Genomic DNA, 6,117 nt, shown 5'->3' on the forward strand with positions numbered 1-6,117 from the left:
CTTACTCAAGGTCTCTTGCTGTGGGAAGAATGTGTGCCTCTTACTTCTGAGGTAGCAACAAATGGGACTGTGGGTCAGCTTCAAATACCAAGTCGAGTGGGGTCCAGTTACCTTCATCCAGAAACTGATCTGCTGGCTGAAAATGGGCATGATAAAAGGGGGTAAACACAGATTCTCATATTTTAGGGGGAGGAGGGTGAATTATTCCCCCAATTTGTGTGAAATATAAAGAATAGGAAGATGTATCCTTTGGAGATATTAATTCCTAACAAATGTGCCACTGCAAGAACTTTAGGAGGTATTTATTCTACATAGATAATCTGTTAGCAAATAGTGCACTTTGCTCACCGTAACCCATTGTTACTGCAGATTTCACAGGTAGATTGTCACCCATTTGCTGAGTGGTTTTGTGCAATCTCTAAATCATTGCAGGCCATCTATTTGAAAAGTGTTAGTGGAGGAAGCATAATGTGCTTTCATGGTAATGTAAAATGCATTAGAAATGAATTGCATGATGCTTACCTCTCAAATTACAGAAAAGACAATGACACCCATATATGCGAATGCAAATTATATATAAAAATATCACAGATGAATCCCTGAGCTGTAACACTTGTTCATTTCTATAAATATTAACACATCAGGATTTATTTTGACATACCACTAAGATAAGTGCTAGAACTGACAATAATAATGTATAATTTATGTCCTCCATATTACCTTAACATCACTGTGCTTACATTATTGCATAAATTAATTTAATGTTTCTGACATGCAGCAGATTATTCAAGCATTTGTTCTTTTGTCTTCTACTGGTTTCTGTTGCTGTTTTCCAAATTACAGAATATTATTATACTCTAATGTTTATTTTATGGTACATACAATTCATAAAGTCACTTTAAAGTTCTGAAAGCTTTTATTTAGCACTCAGATAAACATGTGTTGTTATATGATGTGGAAAGAGCATTAAAGCTTTTGTATATTAAATAACTTTATGCTTGTGATGCAAATTGACAATAGCTGAGAAGTGCAAAGCTCAGGAGAAATTGAATCTGCAGCCTGTACTTTTAAGATACTTGGGGAATATATGGTTGCTACTGCGGGTGTGTCTCATGTGAGAATCTCTCGCAAATGCATGTAAAAAGTCCTAGATTTATCAAAAAATCTCTTGGTATCTGTTGGTCTGAACTACAGGTCTGCCCTTACCTGTCCCATGTGATAAGCTATGTGTAATCAAGTATGCATTTTCACATGGCCGAAAAACATAAAATGATGAACTGCTGAACTTGAGGCTAGAAATCATCTTTTCGTTTTACCCCCCCCCGAAAAGGCATGCAGTTTTTTTTTTCTTTAAGTTAGAAATAAATATCTAAGAATTGATAAATCAGCACATTAATTTCTTTGCACTTAATAGAATTGAAAACTTCCCTATTAAAAAAAAAATACCCAAAAAACCAAACCAAATCACACAACAGTAGCATATGTTGAACTTCCTCAAACAGTTTTGACAATACGTAATTGTAAGCATTTAAAACACTGAATAACTGTTACTTGGTAGCAGTTGTGCATCTTCCATCTTCACCAAGTCTGGAGAAAAGAAAGTGTGATAAAGCCAAGCTGTTCACAGCCCAGCCCAGGCCAGTAGCCTGGAGAATTCTGAGTGGAGGATTCCCAAGCTGAACCTCTGTGACTCTCTCAGTGCCCTTTTCCTGGGGCTAAAGGAAACACAGCATCACATTTTCCTGTAAGAGCTCCAGGGTCTGGAGGGCAAGATACACATAGCACACTAGCACACTGTGTTTTTTCCTGGTAGATTTTATTAGATGTTTTCCCTTGGTTTTTAAGTCTTCAAGGCTACATAAGCACTGCTTGTTAGCATTAAAAAAAAAAAAAAAAAAAAAAAAAAGTTGAAAAAATCAAACAGGGGAACTGGTGTTAATAACCGCCAAAATGAATAAAAGTTTTGCAATGCCAATGCTAAATAGCAAATTACTGGAGGCATTGCAGGCTTGTTTCTTGTGCTTGTTTACTGCTTTTTTTTGGATATTAAATAACTGTGGGGCTTCTCTGAAAAAACACTGCAGAAAGGCAGAGCTAAGGTCAAAATTACATGTCAGCAGTTTGAAAGAGGCAGATGTAATATATGAATATTGTAATAAACAAAAATCAAACAATGCAATCACTGGAAACACCCACTGAAGAGTTGGACATGTGAAATTCCATTGCAGCAATCAATTTGGAGGCACCTGATCTTCAAGGTGGAATCCATCACCCTAAATTATACCTCTGGGTAATGACTAAGGAAAGTCAATTTTCTCAAACAAAAATACAGTCTTCAAAATAACTGCATTCTGTGCAGGGAGCTGCTGAAGCCATGGAAGGGTGTTGCTCTCATTCTGCAGCTATTGCAGTGTGAAGTGCCAGGAGATGGGGAGAGGCTTCCATCCATGGGGATCCCCTTTGCAGAGTGGTGACTTCAGCTGCCTTTCAGGATAAGCGCAGCCTCGCTGAGGGGCTAGCTCTCCTTGCCAGTTCACATGCAGATGATGTGTAAACACCTTGCTCATCTCCTGGGAGATTATCCTAGTCATGGTGATAAAAATTGCAAGGTCAGGGCAAGCGTTATGCCGTCATCTCTGTGCCCCAGTGGCAAAAAGGATGCAAGGCGCTTGGCATCAGAGCTGAATTCTTTATCTTTTATACTTTATTCCTTATTTGATACTTACTTTATTCTTTATTTCTTTATGTTTTTCATACTTTATTTATTCTTTATTTCTGAGGAAAAGAATCTCCTCAGAAATTCTTTATGAGATTTCTGAAGTTGAATTTGATCTCTTAAGGATCAATTTTGTGAATTACCTACAATGACATATCTGAGATAGGAGGAAAAAATTTTTTTCTGAATTGCCATTTTTTAGCTACTTGATATATTTTCAAATCTCACTCAAGACTTTTACTCTTTATCAATGAAACTTATTGCTTTTATTTGTTTGAGGACATCAGCAACTAAGGCATTAGTTTGCTGTGCTGAGAGACTCTAACAAAGCAACATTTTGAGCATGTTTGCAGAGCAACTCTAAAGCTGCTGAGTATGGGAGCCTCTTTGGAGATGCTGGCTATGCCACTCTCAATGGTGGGTGACATAGAACAAAGTGCCCTGCTGGAATTTAATTGCTGCCTGTGTATTTGTGTATGAAACCAAACTCAAAAACAAGCGTTCCTCAAAGGATGCTAGGAATTATAGTTTCACACTGCTATGGTTATCAAAAGTTCATGTTAAATAACATATTTACACGGGTCAGATTAAATCACAAGAAAGAACATAACAGTTTTTTAAAAGGTGGTGTATTTTGTGGTTGTTTAAATCAGCTAAATATAGAAGCATTAAAAGTAATATTTCAAGGAAAAACATTCAATGTATCATGTTTTCCTGCTGTCAAATGCTTGAGATGTTGAAATCTCCTTTTAAGACAGCTTCCCATTTTCACTAGAGTCTGCTCTTAGTAGTGGTAGAAAACAGAATATTCCCACTTTTTTGGACTTATTTTGCTGTAAAATAATCCCTTACTTTACAGTTGGTCTTTCTCCCTTACCAGCAGGAATAGTACCGTGGTGGTTTTTTTTTAACTGAAGGTTAATGACAGAGGAGTTATTGAAAAATCAAAATACTGTTCTGCAGGAACTTATGTAGAGCAACTCCTTCAGATTTTTAGTGATGAAGAGACACAGGGGAAATTATATTCTGTATCATCCAACTACAAAAGTTGCACTCTGACTAGAGCAGAATATTGTGTTAAATGTGCAGGGGGGGCAGTGCTGCCTGATATTTGATGCAGGAGCCAAAATTGTTTCCCACAGAAAAAGGAAAGATCCCAGTTTGAAAGAGGACTACAAGCTGGAAGCAATAATGCTTGAGAAAGACAGAAAAGCTGAATAAGGGTGTGTAGGTGGCAGTAGATCAGCACTTTCAGCAGCATATAAGAAATGCCATGCTGCAGGTGTCCTTTAGGATGAGAGACAGACAGCTGTGCAAAGACCATAACTAGGTGATGGAGATGCAACTGATAGCAATTTTTATCACAGGTATCAGCTGAAATCTGAGCTGAGAAACATAAAGATGTTTCATTATTTCAAGATAATTCATGGAGAATTAAGGGAATGGGGTGAAAGTGATGTGATGTGCTTGAAGTTGCCAGAGGGAGAGGTGGTAATAGGATAATTTTACTTCTAAATTAGTTAGTGCTCTGTGTTAGCCCTACAGCAAGGAGTCAGGACAAGAAAGAAAGGAGAGAAAAAAGGAGTGAGCTTCATGGCCCTGGAAAGCAGCATTGGAGGAGCCAGGTAACTCTTTTATTTGGTTCTTTCATTGTTATATTGCCATGGTTGCAATATCAGCCCAAGGTGCTGACAAACCAGTGTTCTGCTGAGACTGAGAGCGTGCCCATGCTCGGAAGGCAGCTCTGTAAATGTCTCTAACTCACTGATCCTGAGTCTGGACGCAGCTGTACTGGCAAAACTAACTCCCAAGAGAGAAATTAGCTATGCTGGCAAAAGTTCAACTTTGCCAGTAAAACCACATCTATGTTAGGGCCTTTTGCCAGCACAGCTGTGCTGGTTGCAAATCCCATGTCCTCACACCCCTGACTTTCTGCTAGCAAAAGTTTAGTGTAAGATTTGCCTCAGAAAGAAAATAATAGGGAGATTCACTTGTATTGATTCAAAGCTGCTTGTTTTAATATAGAAAGTAAGGCAAAATCTCCATAATGGTATAGTTTATACGGTCTCTCTTCAAAACTTTTCCCACTTGTATTTCTTAAATGTTGATTTTTTGTTTGTGTGCATATGTTGAACACTTTAATACCAATAATCAAAAATGCAATCTGGTAACCTGAACCACATTACAGCTTCAATGCAGCTCTGCCTCATTCTGTGCTAAACCACAGTTCTTTGATAAAAAACATGATAAAGAGCTGCATTGTACAAAACACAGTACAGCCAGCTGCAAATATTCCAGGGCTATCCAGTAGTAAATAGCATAAGGTACAGAATGTGTGGAGGCTAATGCTCTCATTCATTCCTGGATATATATATATATTTAAAGTAAGAATCAGATGAAGAAAACCATGTAAAATCTGCCTACCATCAGCTGAAAGCATGAAGAAAACTGAGTTTTTATCACTTATCTGCAAAATGAGAACACAGTGCAAATATAGATGTATTTTCAGAGCTCTAAACTAGATTTAAGAGTGAATTAAGGCTCTAGATTCTTTTTCCTCTATGCTGCAAAATACTGGTGTTGGGGCTTGCTTTTTGGAAGTCAGGTCATACTGATTTTACCACATTGACTGAGAAAGAAGAAGGGTCATAGAATCATAGAATATGCTGAGCTGGAAGGGACCCACCAGGATGTTTGAACCCAAGATGTGGCCCTGAACAGGACTCCCCAAAAATCACACCCTACGCCTGAGAGCCTTGTCCACTTGTAGTGTCACTGAAACATGTTTTATAAAAATAAATCTTCAGAAAATGTTTATGCACAAAGGAACTAGAAGGTGTGGACTGTCTCCTAGAGGCCTGTGTAATAAATGAGGTTGATGTACAGGACCTGTCTGCCCAGATTTCTTCTTGGTGGATCTGGTGCAAATTCTCTTTCCAAGTAGGGAAAAAACAAAAAAAACAAAACAAAGAAGTAGCTTTGCAAGTGCACAGACATGCACAAGTACAGCAAGAACAGGCTGTTTCTGAGCTCTAATATTGCTGAGCTACTCTGACACAAAAGAACTGTATGAAAGCTAAAACCAAATAATTTTAAGAGAACAAGAATAATTGTGGGCTGGTTTGCAGTGGAACTGCTACAGTGAAATCTGACATTTTCCCATGGCTTGGAAGGATCTCCTGGTTTTAATCTAGAGTTATCATCCATATCTTTCTCAACAGGAGAAAATTATTTTGATCTCCTGAGTGTAAACTTTTCTAGGGACCAGTAAGTACACAAGCCCAGCCTGGAACTTTTCCTTCTATTGACAGCCTGTTTTCACTCAACATGTCTTTGATACTAGTTCTACTTGCAAATGTGCTGATGTGGGAAGCTTTGCTGAAAAACAGATAAACAAATAT

This window comes from Taeniopygia guttata, chromosome 5, assembly GCF_048771995.1.
Source record: "Taeniopygia guttata chromosome 5, bTaeGut7.mat, whole genome shotgun sequence".
Lineage (NCBI taxonomy): Eukaryota > Metazoa > Chordata > Aves > Passeriformes > Estrildidae > Taeniopygia > Taeniopygia guttata.